Source organism: Carcharodon carcharias, chromosome 2 (genome assembly GCF_017639515.1).
Source record: "Carcharodon carcharias isolate sCarCar2 chromosome 2, sCarCar2.pri, whole genome shotgun sequence".
Taxonomy (NCBI): domain Eukaryota; kingdom Metazoa; phylum Chordata; class Chondrichthyes; order Lamniformes; family Lamnidae; genus Carcharodon; species Carcharodon carcharias.
Genome location: NC_054468.1, coordinates 163,040,423 through 163,059,738, shown reverse-complemented (window position 1 = coordinate 163,059,738; position 19,316 = coordinate 163,040,423). Strand labels below are relative to the sequence as shown.

The 19,316-nt window shown below is 58.9% G+C and overlaps 1 protein-coding gene across 1 annotated transcript in view; it reads right to left on the bottom strand.

Moving 5' to 3' along the window:
• The window catches only part of pde10a (phosphodiesterase 10A), a 414,859-nt gene that overhangs the window by 138,486 nt on the left and 257,057 nt on the right, over window positions 1-19,316 (bottom strand). The window lies entirely within an intron of this gene.

The following is a 19,316-nucleotide window of genomic DNA, read 5'->3' as shown; positions in this document are numbered from 1 at the left end:
GAGTGAACCGCCGAGCACACGCCCGAGTGACCCGCCGAACACACATAGGAGAGAGTCACTCGCTGAGCACACATACGAGAGAGAGTCACTTGCCGAGCACACGTACGAGAAAGAGTCACTCGCCGAGCACACATATGAGAGACAGTCACTTGCCGAGCACATGTACGAGAGAGAGTCACTCGCCGATCACATGTACGAGAGAGAATGACTCGTTGAGCACGTGTACGGGAGTGACCTGTCAAGCACACGCACGAGAGAGTGACCGGCTGAACACACGCAAGAGTGACCCGCCGAACACACGTACGAGAGAGAGTCACTCGCCGAGCACATGTATGAGAGAGAGTGACTCATTCAGCACGCGTACGGGACTGACCCGTCAAGCACACGCACAAGAGAGTGACCCGCCAAACACATGTGACAGAGTGACCTGCCGAGGACACGCACGAGTGACCCGCCGAGCACACGCCTGAATGACCCGCCGAGCACACATAGGAGAGAGAGTCACTCGCTGAGCACACATATGAGAGAGAGTCACTCGCCGAGCACACATATGAGAGAGAGTCACTTGCCGAGCACATGTACGAGAGAGAGTCACTCGCCGAGCACATGTACGAGAGAGAGTCACTCGCCGAGCACATGTACGAGAGAGAATGACTCGTTGAGCACGTGTACGGGAGTGACCCGTCAAGCACATGCACGAGAGAGTGACCCGCTGAACACACACACGAGTGACCCGCCGAACACACGTATGAGAGAGAGTCACTCGCCGAGCACATGTATGAGAGAGAGTGACTCATTCAGCACGCGTACGGGACTGACCCGTCAAGCACAGGCACGAGAGAGAGTGACTTGTCAAGCACGTACGTGAGTGATCCACCGAGCATGTGCGAGAGACAGTGACCCGTCGAGCATACGCACAAGAATGACCTGCCGATCACGTGCGTGAGAGAGGGTGACCCGCTGAGCACCCCCACAAGACAGAATGACCCAGTGAGCATACACACGAGAGAGAGTGATCTGCCGAACACACCCGTGAGAGAGAGTGACACACCAAGTACGCGCATGAGCAACCAGCCCAGAACGTGCGCGAGAGTGACCCACTGTAGCACACGAACGAGTGTGACCCGCTGAGCACACGTAAGAGAGCGACTGACCCACCGAGCACATGCAAGAGAGAGACCCGCCCAGAACGTGCGCGAGAGTGACCCGCCGAACACACGTGCGAGAGAGAGTGACCCACTGAGGAGCATATGCGTGAGAGAGAGTGACCCACTGAGGAGTACACGCGCAAGAATTACCCACCGAGTACACACACGAGAGTGACCAGCCGAGCACACGCAAGAGAGCGACTGACCCACCGAGCATAAGCCAGTGACTGGTAGAGCACACGTGTGAGAGAGAGTGACCCAACGAGCATACATACAAGAGAGTGAACAGCCGAGCACACGCACAACAGAGAGTGACCCGCCGAACACGTGTGAGAGAGTGACCTGCTGAGCACATGCACAAGTGACCCGCTGAGCACACATAGGAGAGAGAGTCACTCGCCGAGCACACGTACGAGAGAGAGACTCACTTGCCGAGCACACATATGAGAGTCATTTGCCGAGCACATATGAGAGAGAGTCACTCGCTGAGCACATGTATGAGAGAGAATGACTCGTTGAGCACGTGTACGGGAGTGACCCGTCAAGCACACGCACGAGAGTGACCCGCCGAGCACACACACGAGTGACCTGCCGAACACACATACGAGAGAGAGTCACTCGCCGAGCACATGTACGAGAGAGAGTGACTCATTCAGCACGCGTACGGGAGTGACCCGTCAAGCACAGGCACGAGAGACAGTGACCTGTCAAGCATGCGCATGAGTGATTCAGCGAGCATGCGCGAGTGATAGTGACCCGTCGAGCATACGCACAAGAATGACCTGCCGATCACATGTGTGAGAGACAGTGACCCGCCGAGCACCCCCACAAGACAGAGTGACCCAGTGAGCATACCCACGAGAGAGAGTGATCCGCCTAACACATCCGCGCGCGAGTGACACAACGAGCACGTGCATGAGAATGATCAGCCCAGAACGCGCACGACAGTGACCCGCCGAGCACAGGTGCGAGAGAGTGACCCACTGAGGAGCACACGCGCGAGAGTGACCCACCGAGCAGCACACGTGAGAGAGAGTGACCAGCCCAGTACACATGCGAGAGAATGAGACCCACTGAGCACACGCACGAGAGAATGTGACCCGCTGAGTACATTCGCGAGAGATTGTGACCTGCCGAGCACATGCACGAGAGTGACCCACCGAGCATGCGCATGAAAGTGACCAGCCCAGAACGCGCACGAGAGTGACCCGCTGAGCACATATGTGAGAGTGACTCGCCCAGCACACGCACGAGTGACCCGCCGAGCACACATACAAGAGAGAGTGACTCATTGAGCACACATACAGGACTGACCCGTCAAGCACATGCACGAGAGAGAGTGAACTGTCAAGCACGCGTGTGAGTGATCCACTGAGCATGCGCGAGAGATAGTGACCCATCGAGCACACGCGCAAGAATGACCCACCAAGCACATACGTGAAAGTGACCCGCCGAGCACCCCCACAAGAGTGACCCACTGACCACACGCACGAGAGTGACCCGCCGAGCATACACACGAGAGTATCCGCTGAACACACCCGCAAGAGAGAGTGACCCACTGAGCACATGCACAAGAGAGAGTGACCCACAAAACACACGCACGAGAGTGAGTGACCGGCCGAGCACGGGAGAGAGTGACCCACCGAGGAGCACACGTGTGAGAGTGACTCACCCAATGCGCGCGCGAGAGTGATCCACCAAGTACATGCGCAAGAGAGAGAGTGACCAACAGAGCACACACAAGAGAGAGTGACCTGCTCAGCACACATGCGAGAGAGTGAGATCTGCCGAGCACATGCACGAGAGAGTGTGACCCGCCGAGCACACGTACGAGAGTGACCTGCCGAGCACATGCACAAGAAGTAGTGACCTGCCGAGCAGGCGCGTGAGACAGAGTGACCCGCCGAGCACACGTACGAGAGAGATTGACCCGTTGATCACATGTATGAGAGTGACCTGCCGAGCACACGCACGAGAGTGACCTATTGAGCACTCGCGCAAGAATGACCCAAACACTTGGCTGAGAGAGAGTGAACCAGTGAGCATACGCACATGAAAGAGTGACCCACTGAGCACACACGCAAGAGTGACCCACTGAGCACACGCACGAGAGTGTGACCCGCTGAGCACACGTAAGAGAGCGACTGACCCGCCAAGCACAAGCAAGAGAGCGACTGACCCACCGAGCACATGCAAGAGAGAGACCCGCCCAGAATGTGCGCGAGATTGACCCGCCGAGCACAGATGCAAGAGAGAGTGACCCACTGAGGAGCACACACGCTAGAGAGATGACCCGCCGAACACAACAGCGAGAGTGACCCACTGAGCACGCGCATGAGTAAGCAGCCCAGAATGCACGCGACAGTGACCTGCTGAGCACATGCAATAGAGAGAGTGACCTGCTGAGCAGGCGCGTGTGAGAGAGTGACCTGCCGAGCATGCGCACGAGACAGTGACCTGCCAAACGCATGCACGAGAGAGTGACTTGCCGAGCACACGCAAGAGAGAGACTGACCCGCCAAGCACAAGCAACAGAGCGACTGACCCACCAAGCACACGCAAGAGAGAGAGGCGCCGAGCACATGTGTGAGAGAGTGACCCACCGAGCGCGCGCATGAGAGTGACCAGCTCAGAACGCGCACAAGAGTGACCCGCCGAGCACACGTGCAAGAGTGAGTGACCCACTGAGGAGCACACGCGCGAGAGTGACCCACCGAGCAGCACACGTGTGAGAGATCGACCAACCCAGCACACATGCGAGAGAATGAGACCCGCCGAGCACACGCACGAGAGAATGTGACCCGCCGAGTACGTGCACGAGAGACCCACTGAGCACGCGCATGAAATTGACCAGCCCAGAACGTGCGCGCGAGTGACCCGCTGAGCACACATACGAGAGAGTGACCAACTGAGCACACGCACGAGAATGACTCGCCGCGCACATAAGTGAGAGTGACTTGCCCAGCACACGCACGAGTGACCCGCCGAGCACACGTGAGAGTGAGTCACTCACACGAGAGAGTCGCTCGCCGAGCACACATATGAGGGAGAGTCACTCGCCGAGCACATGTACGAGAGAGAATGACTCGTTGAGCACGTGTATGGGAGTGACCCGTCAAGCACACGCACGAAAGAGAGTGACCTGTCAAGCATGCGCGTGTGTGATCCACTGAGCATGTGCGAGAGATAGTGACCCGTTGAGCATACGCACAAGAATGACCTGCCGATCACATGCGTGAGAGTGACCCGCCGAGCACCCCCACAAGACAGAGTGACCCAGTGAGCATACACACGAGAGAGAGTGATCCGCCGAACACAACCGTGAGAGAGAGTGACCCACCGAGTACGTGCATGAGTAACCAGCCCAGAACGCGCACGAGAGTGACCCACTGAGCACACGCACGAGAGTGTGACCCGCTGAGCACACGTAAGAGAGCGACTGACCTGCCAAGCACAAGCAAGAGAGCAACTGACCCACCGAGCACATGCAAGAGAGAGACCTGCCCAGAACGTGCTCGAGATTGACCCACCGAGCACACGTGCGAGAGAGAGTGACCCACTGAGGAGCACACACGCTAGAGAGAGTGACACGCCGAACACACCTGTGAGAGAGAGTGACCCGCCGTGTACATGCGCAAGAGAGTGTGACCCGCCAAGCATACGCAAGAGAGCGACTGACCCACCGAGCACATGCGCATGAGAGTGACCAGCCCAGAACGTGCACGAGAGTGACCTGCCGAGCACATGCACGAGAGGGACCCACCGAGAAGCACATGTGCGAGAGAGTGATCCACTGAGGAGCACATGCGCGAGAGCGACCCACTGAGCAGCACACGTGTGAGAGAGTGATCAACCCAGCACACGGGCGAGAGAATGAGACCTGCCAAGCACACGTGTGAGAGAATGTGACCCGCCGAGCACATGCGCGAGAGAGTGCGACCCGCCGAGCACAAACGTGAGAGAGACCCACCGAGCATGCGTATGAAAGTGACCAGCCCAGAACGCGAGCGAGAGTGACCCGCCGAGCACACATACGAGAGAGTGACCGGCTGAGCACACGCACAAGAATGACTCGCCGAGCACATACGTGAGAGTGACTCATTGAGCACACATACGGGAGTGACCCGACAAGCACATGCACGAGGGAGAATGACCTGTCAAGCACACGTGTGAGTGATCCACCGAGCATGCGCGAGAGATAGCGGTCCGTTGAGCACAGACGCAAGAATGACCCACCAAGCACATATGTGAAAGTGACCCGCCGAGCACCCGCACAACAGTGACCCACTGAGCACACGCACGAGAGGCCCGCCAAGCACGCGCACGAGAGAGTGACCTGTCGAGCACACGCACGAGAGAGAGTGATCCGCGGAACACACCTGCAAGACAGAGTGACCCAATGAGCACATGCACAAGAGAGAGTGACCCACAGAACACAAGCATGAGAGTGAGTGACCGGCCGAGCATGCGCATGAGTAGCCAGCCCAGAACGCGAGCGACAGTGACCCACTGAGCATATGCATGGGAGAGTGTGACCCACCGAATACATGCGCAAGGGAGTGTGACGCACCGAGCACACGCATGAGAGAGCGACCCGCTGAGCACACGCACGAGAGTGACCTGTCAAGCACGCACATGAGTTATCCACCGAGCAAGTGAGAGAGATAGTGACCCATCGAGCACACGCGCAAGAATGACTGACCGAGCACATGCGTGAGAGAGTGACCCGCCGAGCACAAGCACGAGTGACCTGCCAAGCACAAGCACGAGAGAGTGACCTGCCGAGCACATGCACAAGAGAGTGTTCTGCTGAACACACACACGAGAGTGAGTGACCCGCCAAGCACTCCCAAAAGAGAGAGTGACCCCCGAGCACATGTGTGAGAGTGGCCTGGCGAGTACACGCACGAGCGATTGACCCGCCGTGCGCACATACGAGAGAGCCGAGCACACGCATGAGAGAGGGTGATCCGCCAGGCACATGCACGAGAGTGACCCACCGAGCACACGCGCAAGAGAGAGAGTGACCTGCTGAGTACACGCGCGAGAGAATGTGACCCATCAAGCACACGCAAGAGAGAGACCCGCCGAGCACACGCAGAAGAGAGAGTGACCCACTGAGGAGCACATGCGGGAGACTGACCCACTGACGAGCCCATACGAGAGAGAGTGACCCACTGAGGAGCACACCCGCGGGAGAGAGTGACCCACCGAGGAGCACACATGCGAGAGTGAATCTCGCAGTGCACGCGCGAGAGTGACCCACCAAGCACATGCGCAAGAGAGAGAGTGACCAACAGAGCACACGCAAGAGAGAGTGACCTGCCCAGCACACGTGCAAGTGAGTGAGATCCACCGAGCACATGCACGAGAGAGTGTGACCCACTGAGCACACGCACGAGAGTGACCTGCCGAGCACATGCATGAGAAATAGTGACCAACCGAGCAGGCGCATGAGTGACTCGCTGAGCACACGCATGTGAGTGACCTGCCGAGCACATGCACGAGAAATAGTGACCTGCCGAGCAGGCGTGTGAGAGAGAGTGACCCGCCGAGCACACGCACGAGAGTGACCTATTGAGCACTCGTGCAAGAATGACCCAAACACTTGGCTGAGAGAAAGTGACCCGGTGAGCACATGCGTGAGAAAGAGTGACCTGACGAGCACATACAAGAGGGAGAGTGACCTGCCGAGCAGGCGCATGTGAGAGTGACCTGCCGAGCACACGCATGAGACGGTGACCTGCCAAGCGCATGCACGAGAGTGACTCACCGAGCACACGCAAGAGAGAGTGACCCGCCGAGCACACATAAGAGAGAGTGACCAGCTGAGCACACGCACAAGAGAGAGTGACCCACTGAGCACACGCACGAGAGTGACCCACTGAGCACATGCACAAGAGAGAGAGTGACCTGCTGAGTACACGCGCGAGTGAATGTGACCAGCCGAGCACATGCACGAGAGTGTGACCCGCCGAGCACACGCACGAGAGAATGTGACCGCCGAGCACATGCAAGAGAGAGACCCGCTGAGCACACGCACAAGAGAAAGTGACCCACTGAGGAGCACATGCGGGAGTGTGACCCACTGATGAGCCCATGCGCGAGAGAGAGTGACCCACTGAGGAGCACACGCACGGGAGACAGTGACCCACCGAGGAGCACACGTGCGAGAGTGACTCTCCCAGGGCAGGCGTGACAGTGACCCATCAAGCACATGTGCAAGAGAGAGAGTGACCAACAAAGCACAGCAAGTGAGAGTGACCTGCCCAGCACACGTGTGAGAGAGTGAGATCCGCTGAGCACATGCACGAGAGAGTGTGATCCGCAGAGCACACGCACGAGAGTGAACTCCCGAGCACATGCACGAGAAATAGTGACCTACTGAGCAGGCGCGTGAGAGAGTGACTCGCCGAGCACACGCAAGAGAGAGACTGACCCGCCAAGCATAAGCAAGAGAGCGACTGACCTACTGAGCACACGCAAGAGAGAGAGGTGCCGAGCACACGCGTGATAGAGAGTGATCCACCGAGCACGCGCATGAGAGTGACCAGCCCAGAACGCGCATGACAGTGACCCGCTGAGCACACGTGCGAGAGAGAGTGACCCACTGAGGAGCACATGTGCGAGAGTGACCCACCGAGCACGCGCATGAAAGTGACCAGCCCAGAACGCGCACGAGAGTGACCCGCTGAACACACATACGAGAGAGTGACTAGCTGAGCACACGCACGAGAATGACTCGCCGAGCACATACGTGAGAGTGACTCGCCCAGCACACGCACGAGTGACCCGCCGAGCACACGTACGAGAGACAATGGCTCGTTGAGCACACATACGGGTGTGACCCGTCAAGGACATGCACGAGAGAGTGTGACCTGTCAAGCACACGTGTGAGTGATCCACCGAGCATGCGCGAGAGATAGTGGCCCGTCGAGCACAGGCGCAAGAATGACCCGCCAAGCACATACGTGAAAGTGACCCGCCGAGCACCCCCAAAAGAGTGACCCACTGAGCACACGCACGAGAGAGAGAGATCCGCCAAGTACGCGCACGAGAGTGACCTGCCGAGCACATGCATGAGAGAGAGTGATCCGCCGAACACACCCGCAAGAAAGAGTGACCCACTGAGCACATGCACAAGAGAGAGTGACCCGCAGAACACACGCACGAGAGTGAGTGACCGGTCGAGCGCGGGAGAGAGTGACCCACCGAGGAGCACACGTGTGAGAGTGACTCTCCCAGTGCATGCGCGAGAGTGACCCACCAAGCACATGCGCAAGAGAGAGAGTGACCAACAGAGCACACGTAAGAGAGAGTGACCTGCCCAGCACACGTGCGAGAGAGTGAGATCTACCGAGCACACGCACGAGAGAGTGTGACCCGCCGAGCACACGCACGAGAGTGACCTGCCGAGCACATGCACGAGAAGTAGTGACCTGCCGAGCAGGCCCATGAGAGAGAGTGACCTGCCAAGCACACATACGAGCGAGAGTGACCCGTTGAGCACACGTACGAGAGTGACCCGCCGAGCACACATATGAGAGAATGTGACCCGCTGAGTGCATGCGCGAGAGAGTGTGACCCGCCGAGCACATGCGCGAGTGAGACCCACCGGGCATGGGCATGAAAGTGACCAGCCCAGAATGCACGCGAGAGTGACCCGCCAAGCACACATACGAGAGAGTGACCAGCTGAGCATGCACACGAGAATGCCTCGCCGAGCACATACGTGAGAGTGACTCGCCCAGCACACGCATGAGTGACCCGCCGAGCACACATGAGAGAGAGTGACTCGCCGAGCACACGTACAAGAGAGTCACTCGCCAAGCACACATACGAGAGAGAGTCACTCGCTGAGCACACTTATGAGAGAGAGTCACTCGCCGAGCACATGTATGAGAGAGAATGACTCGTTGAGCACGTGTACGGGAGTGACCCATCAAGCACATGCACGAGAGAGTGACCCTTCAAGCACACGCACGAGAGTGACCCACCGAGCACACGCACGAGTGACCCGCCGAGCACACGCACGAGTGACCCGCCGAACACACGTACGAGAGAGAGTGACTCATTCAGCACGCCTACGGCACTGACCCGTCAAGCACAGGCACGAGAGAGAGTGACCAGTCAAGCACGCGCGTGTGTGATCCACTGAGCATGCACGAGTGACAGTGACCCGTCGAGCATATGCACAAGAATGACCTGCCGATCACATGCGTGAGAGAGAGTGACTGGCCGAGCACCCCCACAAGACAGAGTGACCCAGTGAGCATACACACGAGAGAGAGTGATCCGCCGAACACACCCATGAGAGAGAGTGACACACTGAGTACGCGCATGAGTAACCAACGCACAATGCGCGCGAGAGTGACCCACTGAGCACACGCACGAGAGTGTGACCCGCTGAGCACACGTAAGAGAGCGACTGACCTGCCAAGCACAAGCAAGAGAGCGACTGACCCACCGAGCGCATGCAAGAGAGAGACCCGCCCAGAACGTGCATGAGAGTGACCTGCCGAGCACACATGCGAGAGAGAGTGACCCACTGAGCACGCGCATGAGTAACCAGCCCACAATGCACGCGAGTGATCCGCTGAGCATACGCACGAGAGTGTGACCCGCCGAGTACATGCGCAAGAGAGTGTGACCCGCCGAGCACGCGCATGAGAGTGACCAGCCCAGAATGCCTACGAGTGACCCGCTGAGCACACATGCGAGAGAGAATGACCCACTGAGGAGCACATGCACAAGAGAGAGTGACCCACTAAGGAGCACAAACGAGAGAGAGACCCACTGAGAAGCACACCAAGTATATGCGCGAGAGAGTGTGACCCACCGAGCACACACAAGAGAGAGAGGCGCCGAGCACATGCATGAGAGAGAGTGACCCACTGAGCACGTGTATGAGAGTGACCAGCCCAGAACGCACACGAGAGTGACCCGTCGAGCATACGTGCGAGAGAGAGTGACCCACTGATGAGCACACGCCCGAGAGTGACCCACCGAGCAGCATACGTGTGAGTGACCAGCCCAGCACACGTGCGAGAGAGTGAGACCCACCAAGCACACGCACGAAAGAATGTGACCCGCCGAGTACATACGCGAGAGAGTGTGAGCCGCCGAGCACATGCGGGAGAGGGACCCACCGAGCACGCGCATGAAATTGACCAGCCCAGAACCCGCGCGCGAGTGACCCACCGAGCACACATACGAGAGAGTGACTAGCTGAGCACACGCACGAGAATGACTTGCCGAGCACATACGTGAGTGACTCGCCCAGCACACGCACGAGTGACCCGCCGAGCACACGTACGAGAGAGAGTGAGTCATTGAGCACACGTGTGGGAGTGACCCCTCAAGGACATGCACGAGAGAGAGTGACCTGTCAAGCACGCGTGTGAGTGATTCACCGAGCATGCGCGAGAGATAGTGACCCGTCGAGCACACGCGCAAGAGTGACCCACTGAGCACACGCACGAGAGAGACCCGCCAAGCATGTGCACAAGAGAGTGACCTGTCGAGCACACGCACGAGAGTGATTCGCGAACACACCCGCAAGAGAGAGTGACCCACTGAGCATACGCACGAGAGAGTGACCCGCAGAACACGCACGAGAGTGAGTGACCGGCTGAGCATGCGCATGAGTAACCAGCCCAGAACGCGAGCGACAGTGACCCGCTGAGCACACGCACAGGAGAGTGTGACCCGCCGAGTACATGCGCAAGGGAGTGTGACGCGCTGAGCACACGCGTGAGAGAGTGAACCGCCGAACACACGCGCAAGAATGACCGACCGAGCACATGCCCTGAGAGTGACCCGCCGAGCACACGCACGAGAGAGTGTCCCGCCGAGCACACGTAAGAGAGTGACCAGCTGAGCACACGCACAAGAGAGAGTGACCCACTGAGCACATGCACGAGAGTGACCTGCTGAGCACGCGCACGAGAGTGTGACCTGCCGAGCACACGCACAAGAGAGTGTTCTGCCGAACACACACACGAGCGTGAGTGACCCGCCGAGCACTCCCACAAGAGAGAGTGACCCGCTGAGTACATGTGCAAGGGAGTGTGACGCGCCGAGCACACGCGTGAGAGTGAGTGACCCGCTGAACACACACGCAAGAATGACCGACTGAGCACATGCGTGAGAGAGTGACCCGCCGAGCACACGCACGAGTGACCCGCCGAGCACACATAAGGGAGTGACCAGCTGAGCACACACACAAGAGAGAGTGACCCGCCGAGCACATGCGTGAGAGAGAATGACCTGGCGAGTACATGCACGAGCGATTGACCCGCCGAGTGCACATACGAGAGAGCCAAGCACATGCATGAGAGAAGGTGATCCGCCAGGCACACGCACGAGAGTGACTCACCGAGCATATGCGCAAGAGAGAGAGTGACCTGCCGAGTACACGCACGAGAGAATGTGACCCGCCAAGCACACGCAAGAGAGAGACCCACCGAGCACACGCAGAAGAGAGAGTGACCCACTGAGGAGCACATGTGGGAGTGTGACCCACTGACGAGCCCATACGTGAGAGAGAGTGACCCACTGAGGAGCACACGCGCGGGAGAGAGTGACCCACCGAGGAGCACACATGCGAGAGTGAATCTCTCAGTGCACGCGTGAGAGTGACCCACCAAGCACATGTGCAAGAGAGAGAGTGACCAACAGAGGACACGTAAGAGAGAGTGACCTGCCTAGCACACATGCGAGAGAGTGAGATCTGCCGAGCACATGCACGAGAGAGTGTGACCCGCCGAGCACACGCACGAGAGTGACCTGCCGAGCACATGCACGAGAAAGTGACCTGCTGAGCAGGCGCGTGAGACAGAGTGACCCGCCGAGCACACGCACGAGAGTGACCTATTGAGCACTCGCGTAAGAATGACCCAAACACTTGGCTGAGAGAGAGTGACCCGGCGAGTACGTGTGTGAGAGTGACCCGACGAGCACATACAAGAGGGAGAGTGACCTGCCGAGCAGGCGCGTGTGAGAGAGTGACCTGCTGAGCACACTCACGAGAGTGACTTGCCGAGCACACACGAGACAGTGACCTGCCAAGCGCATGCACGAGAGTGACTCGCCGAGCACACGCAAGAGAGAGTGACCCGCGGAGCACACATAAGAGAGAGTGACCAGCTGAGCACACGCACAAGAGAGAGTGACCCACTGAGCACACGCACGAGAGTGACCCACCGAGCACATGCGCAAGAGAGAGAAAGTGACCTGCCGAGTACACGCACAAGTGAATGTGACCGGCCGAGCACACGCATGAGAGAGACCCGCTGAGCACATGTACATGAGAGAGTGACCCACCGAGGAGCACATGCGGGAGTGTGACCCACTGATGAGCCCATGCGCGAGAGTGACCCACTGAGGAACACACGCGCGGGAGAGAGTGACCCACCGAGGAGCACACGTGCGAGAGTGACTCTCCCAGTGCACGCGCGAGAGTGACCCACCAAGCACATGCGCAAGAGAGAGTGACCAACAGAGCACACACAAGAGAAAGTGACCTGCCCAGCACACGTGCAAGAGAGTGAGATCTGCCGAACACATGCACGAGAGAGTGTGACCCGCCGAGCACACGCACGAGAGTGACCTGCCAAGCACATGCACGAGAAATAGTGACCTACCGAGCAGGCGCATGAGAGAGTGACTCGCCGAGCACACGCAAGAGAGAGACTGACCCGCCAAGCATAAGCAAGAGAGCGACTGACCCACCGAGCACACGCAAGAGGGAGAGGCGCCGAGCACACGCGTGATAGAGAGTGATCCACTGAGCACGCGTGTGAGAGTGACCAGCCCAGAGCGCGCACGACAGTGACCCGCCGAGCACACGTGCGAGAGAGAGTGACCCACTGAGGAGCACATGTGCGAGAGTGACCCACCGAGCAGCACACGTGTGAGAGAGTGACCAGCCCAGCACACGTGTGAGAGAATGAGACCCGCCGAGCACACGCACGAGAGAATGTGACCCGCCAAGCACATGCGGGAGAGAGACCCACCGAGCACGCTCATTAAAGTGACCAGCCCAGAACGCGCGCGAGAGTGACCCGCTGAGCACACATACGAGAGAATGACTAGCTGAGCACACGCACGAGTGACCCGCCGAGCACACGTACGAGAGAGAGTCACTTGTCGAGCACACGTGTGAGTAATCCACCGAGCATGCGCGAGAGATAGTGGCCCGTCGAGCACAGGCGCAAGAATGACCCGCCAAGCACATAAGTGAAAGTGACCCGCCGAGCACCCACACAAGAGTGACCCACGGAGCACGCGCATGAGAGAGTGACCTGCCGAGCACACGCACGAGAGAGAGTGATCCGCCGAACACACCCGCAAGAGAGAGTGACCCACTGAGCACATGCACAAGAGAGAGTGACCCGCAGAACACACGCACGAGAGTGAGTGACCGGCCGAGCGCGGGAGAGAGTGACCCACCGAGGAGCACACGTGCGAGAGTGACTCTCCCAGTGCACGCACGAGAGTGACCCACCAAGCACATGCGCAAGAGAGAGAGTGACCAACAGAGCACACGCAAGAGAGAATGACCTGCCCTGCACACGTGCGAGAGAGTGAGATCCACCGAGCACACGCACGAGACAGTGACCTGCCAAGCGCATGCACGAGAGAGTGACTCGCCGAGCACACGCAAGAGAGACTGACCCGCCAAGCACACGCAAGAGAGAGAGGTGCCGAGCACATGCATGAGAGTGACCCACCGAACACGCGCATGAGAGTGACCAGCCCAGAACACGCACGAGAGTGACCCGCCGAGCACATGTTCGAGAGAGAGTGACCCACTGAGGAGCACACGCGCGAGAGTGACCCACCGAGCAGCACACGTGTGAGAGAGTGACCAGCCCAGCACACGGGCGAGAGAATGAGACCCGCCAAGCACACGCATGAGAGAATGTGACCCGCTGAGTGCATGCGCGAGAGAGTGTGACCCGCCGAGCACATGCGTGAGACCCACCGAGCACGCGCATGAAGGTGACCAGCCCAGAATGCGCGTGAGAGTGAACCGCCAAGCACACATACGAGAGAGTGACCAACTGAGCACACGCACGAGAATGACTCGCCGAACACACACGTGAGAGTGACTCGCCCAGCACACGCACGAGTGACCCGCCGAGCACACATACGTGAGAGAGTGACTCACCGAGCACACGTACAAGAGAGTCACTCGCCAAGCACACATACGAGAGAGAGTCACTTGCCGAGCACATGTACGAGAGAGAGTCACTCGCTGAGCACATGTACGAGAGAGAGTGACTCATTCAGCAGGGTATGGGAATGACCCGTCAAGCACAGGCACGAGAGAGAGTGACCCATTGAGCACACGCACGAGAGAGTGGCCCGCCGAGCACACGCACGAGAGAGTGATCCGTCCAGCACACGCACGAGAGAGTGACCCGTCCAGCACACGCACGAGAGAGTGACCCGTCAAGCATACGCACGAGAGAGTGACCCGGCGAGCATACGCACGAGAGAGAGTCACTTGCCGAGCACATGTACGACAGAGAGTGAATCATTCAGCACGCGTACGGGACTGACCCGTCAAGCACAGGCACGAGAGAGAGTGACATGTCAAGCATGCGCGTGTGATCCACTGAGCATGCGCGAGTGATAGTGACCCGTCGAGCATATGCACAAGAATGACCTGCCGATCACATGCATGAGAGAGAGTGACTGGCCGAGCACCACCACAAGACAGAGTGACCCAGTGAGCATACACACGAGAGAGAGTGATCCGCCGAACACACCCGCGAGAGAGAGTGACCCATCGAGCACGCGCATGAGTAACCAGCCCACAACGCGCGCGAGAGTGACCCACTGAGCACACGCACGAGAGTGTGACCCGCTGAGCACACGTAAGAGAGCGACTGACCTGCCAAGCACAAGCAAGAGAGCGACTGACCCACCGAGCACATGAAAGAGAGAGACCCGCCCAGAACGTGCACGAGAGTGACCTGCCGAGCACACATGCGAGAGAGTGATCTGCCGAACACACCTGCGAGAGTGACCCACTGAGCACGCGCACGAGAGTGTGACCCACTGAGCACACACAAGAGAGAGACTGACCCGCCAAGCATAAGCAAGAGAGCGACTGAGCCACTGAGCACACGCAAGAGAGGCGCTGAGCACATGCGTGAGAGAGAGTGACCCACCGAGCGCGTACATGAGAGTGACCAGCCCAGAACGTACACGAGAGTGACCCGTCGAGCACACGTGCGAGAGAGAGTGACCCACTGAGGAGCACACACCCGAGAGTGACCCACCGAGCAGCACACGTGTGAGTGACCAGCCCAGCACACGTGCGAGTGACCAGCCCAGCACACGTGCGAGTGACCAGCCCAGTACACGTGCGAGAGAATGAGACCCGCCGAGCACACGCACGAGAGAATGCGACCCGCCGAGGATATTCGCGAGAGAGTGTGACCCGCCAAGCACATGCGGGAGAGGGACCCACCGAGCACGCGCATGAAAGTGACCAGCCCAGAACCCGCGCGCGAGTGACCCGCCGAGCACACATACGAGAGTGACCAGCTGAACACACGTACGAGAATGACTCGCCGAGCACATACGTGAGGGTGACTCGCCCAGCACACGCACGAGTGACCCGCTGAGCACACGTACAAAAGAGAGTGACTCGTTGAGCACACATACGGGAGTGACCCGTCAAGCACATGCACGAGAGAGAGTGACCTGTCAAGCACGCGTGTGAGTGATCCACCGAGCATGCGCGAGAGATAGTGACCCGTCGAGCACACGCGCAAGAATGACCTGCCAAGCACATACGTGAAAGTGACCCACTGAGCACCTGCACAAGAGTGACCCACTGAGCACATGCACAAGAGAGAGAGACCTGCCAAGCACGTGCACGAGAGAGTGACCTGTCGAGCACATGCATGAAAGAGAGTGATCCGCCGAACACACCCGCAAGAGAGAGTGACCCACTGAGCAAACGCACAAGAGAAAGTGACCCGCAGAACACACGCACGATAGTGAGTGACTGACCGGGCATGCGCATGAGTAACCAGCCCAGAACGCGAGTGACAGTGACCCGCTGAGCATACGCACGGGAGAGTGTGACCCGCCGAGTACATGCGCAAGGGAGTGCGACGCGCCGAGCACATGCGTGAGAGTGAGTGACCCACCGAACACACACTCGAGAGAGAGTGACCTGTCAAGCACGCATATGAGTTATCCACTGAGCATGCGCGAGAGATAGTGACCCGCTGAGAACACGCACGAGAGTGACCCGCCGAGCACGCACACGAGAGAGTGACCTGCCGAGCACACGCACAAGAGAAAGTGACCCACTGAGCACACGCACGAGAGTGACCTGCCGAGCACGCGCACGAGAGAGCGACCTGCCGAGCACGCGCACGAGAGAGTGACCTGCCGAGCACGCGCACGAGAGAGTGACCTGCCGAGCACATGCACAAGAGAGAGTGTTCTGCCGAACACACACACGAGAGTGAGTGACCCGCCGAGCACTCCCACAAGAGAGTGACCCGCCGAGCACATGCGTGAGAGAGGGTGACCTGGCGAATACATACACGAGCGATTGACCCACCATGCGCACATACGAGAGAGCCGAGCACACGCATGAGAGAGGGTGATCCGCCAGGCACACGCACGAGAGTGACCCACCGAGCACAAACGCAAGAGAGTGACCTGCCGAGTACATGCATGAGAGAATGTGACCCGCCGAGCACACGCAAGAGAGAGTGACCCACTGAGGAGCACATGCGGGAGACTGACTCACTGACGAGCCCATGCGCAAGAGAGAGTGAACCACTGAGGAGCACACGCGCGGGAAAGAGTGACCCACTGAGGAGCACACATGCAAGAGTGACTCTTGTAGGGCACGTGCGAGAGTGACCCACCAAGCACATGCGCAAGAGAGAGAGTGACCAACAAAGCACACGTAAGAGAGAGTGACCTGTCCAGCACACGTGTGAGAGTGAGATCCGCCGAGCACATGCACGAGAGAGTGTGACCTGCCGAGCACACGCACGAGAGTGACCTGCCAAGCACAAGCACGAGAAATAGTGACCTGCCGAGCAGGCGCGTGAGACAGAGTGACCCGCCGAGCACACTCACGAGAGAGATTGACCCGTTGAGCACACGCACGAGAGTGACCTATTGAGCACATGTGCAAGAATGACCCAAGCACTTCGCTGAGAGAGAGTGACCCGGTGAGCACATGCTTGAGAAAGAGTGACCCAACGAGCACATGCAAGAGGGAGAGTGACCTGCCGAGCAGGCGCATGTGAGAGAGTGACCTGCCGAGCATATGCACGAGACAGTGACCTGCCAAGCGTATGCACGAGAGAGTGACTCGCCGAGCACACGCAAGAGAGAGTGACCTGCCGAGCACACGCACGAGAGTGACCTGCCGAGCACGCGCATGAGAGTGACCTGCCGAGCACACGCACAAGAGAGAGTGACCCGCCGAGCACATGTGTGAGAGACAGCGACCTGGCAAGTACACGCACGAGCGACTGACCCGCCGAGCGCACATACGAGAGAGCCGAGCACACGCATGAGAGAGGGTGATCCGCCAGGCACACGCACGAGAGTGACCCACCGAGCACATGCGCAAGAGAGTGACCTGCCCAGTAGACGCGCGAGAGAATGTGACCCGCCGAGCACACGCAAGAGACCCGCCGAGCACAGGCAGGAGAGTGACCCACTGAGGAGAACATGAGGGAGAGTGACCCACTGACGAGCCCATGCGCAAGAGAGAGTGACCCACTGAGGAGCACACGCGCGGGAGAGAGTGACCCACCGAGGAGCACACATGCAAGAGTGAATTTCTCAGTGCACGCGCGAGAGTGAGCCACCAAGCACATGCACAAAAGAGAGAGTGACCAACAGAGCAAACGCAAGAATGAGTGACTTGCCCAGCAAACGTGCGAGAGAGTGAGACCCGCCGAGCACATGCACGAGAGAGTGTGTCCCGCCGAGCACACGCACGAGAAATAGTGACCTACCGAGCAGGCGCGTGAGAGAGAGTGACCCGCCGAGCATACGCACGAGAGAGATTGACCCGTTGAGCACACGTACGAGAGTGACCCACTGTGCACACGCACGAGAGTGACCTATCGAGCACACGTGCAAGAATGACCCAAACACTTGGCTGAGAGAGACCCGACGAGCACATGCAAGAGAGTGAGTGACCTACTGAGCAGGCGCATGTGAGAGAGTGACCTGCTGAGCACACACACGAGAGTGACCTGCCGAGCACACGCACGAGACAGTGACCTGCCAAGCGCATGCACGAGAGAATGACTCGCCGAGCACACACGTGAGTGACCTGCCGAGCAGACGTACGTGAGTGATTCGCCGAGCACACGCACGAGAGAGAGTGACCCGCCGAGCACACGCACGTGAGTGACTCACCGAGCACACGCACGAGAGAGAGTGACCCACTGAGCACATGCACGTGAGTGACTCGCCGAACACACGCACGAGAGAGGTTGGCCCGCCGAACACACCCTCAAGAAAGTGACCCGCCGAACACACCCGCAAGAAAGTGACCCGCCGAACACACCCGCAAGAGAGAGCGACCCGCCAAACACATGCACGAGAGAGAATGACCCACCGAATACGCGCATGAGAATGACCAGCTCAGAACGCGCACGAGAGTGACCCGCCGAGCACACGCGAGAGAGAGTGACCCACTGACGAGCACATGCACGAGAGAGAGTGACCCACTGAGGAGCACACGCGCGATAGAGAGTGACCTCCCTGAGAAGCACACGCGCGAGACAGAGTGACCCACTGAGGAGCACACGCGCAAGAGACAGTGACCAACCGAACAGCACACGCGCTAGAGAGAGTGGCCCACTGAGAAGCACATGCGCAAAAGAGAGTGACCCATCGAGCACACGTGCGAGAGAGTGACACGCTGAGGAGCACACGAGTGTGAGAGAGTGACCCACCGAGGAGCACGCGCGAGAGAGAGTGATCCACCGAGGGGCACATGCGCGAGAGAGAGTGATCCACCGAGGGGCACATGCGGGAGCGGGAGTGACACGCCCAGCATGTGCGCGAGACTGACCCACCGAGCACACGTGCGAGAGAGACTGACCCACCGAGCACATGCGCGAAAGAGAGTGACCTGCCCAGAACATGCACGAG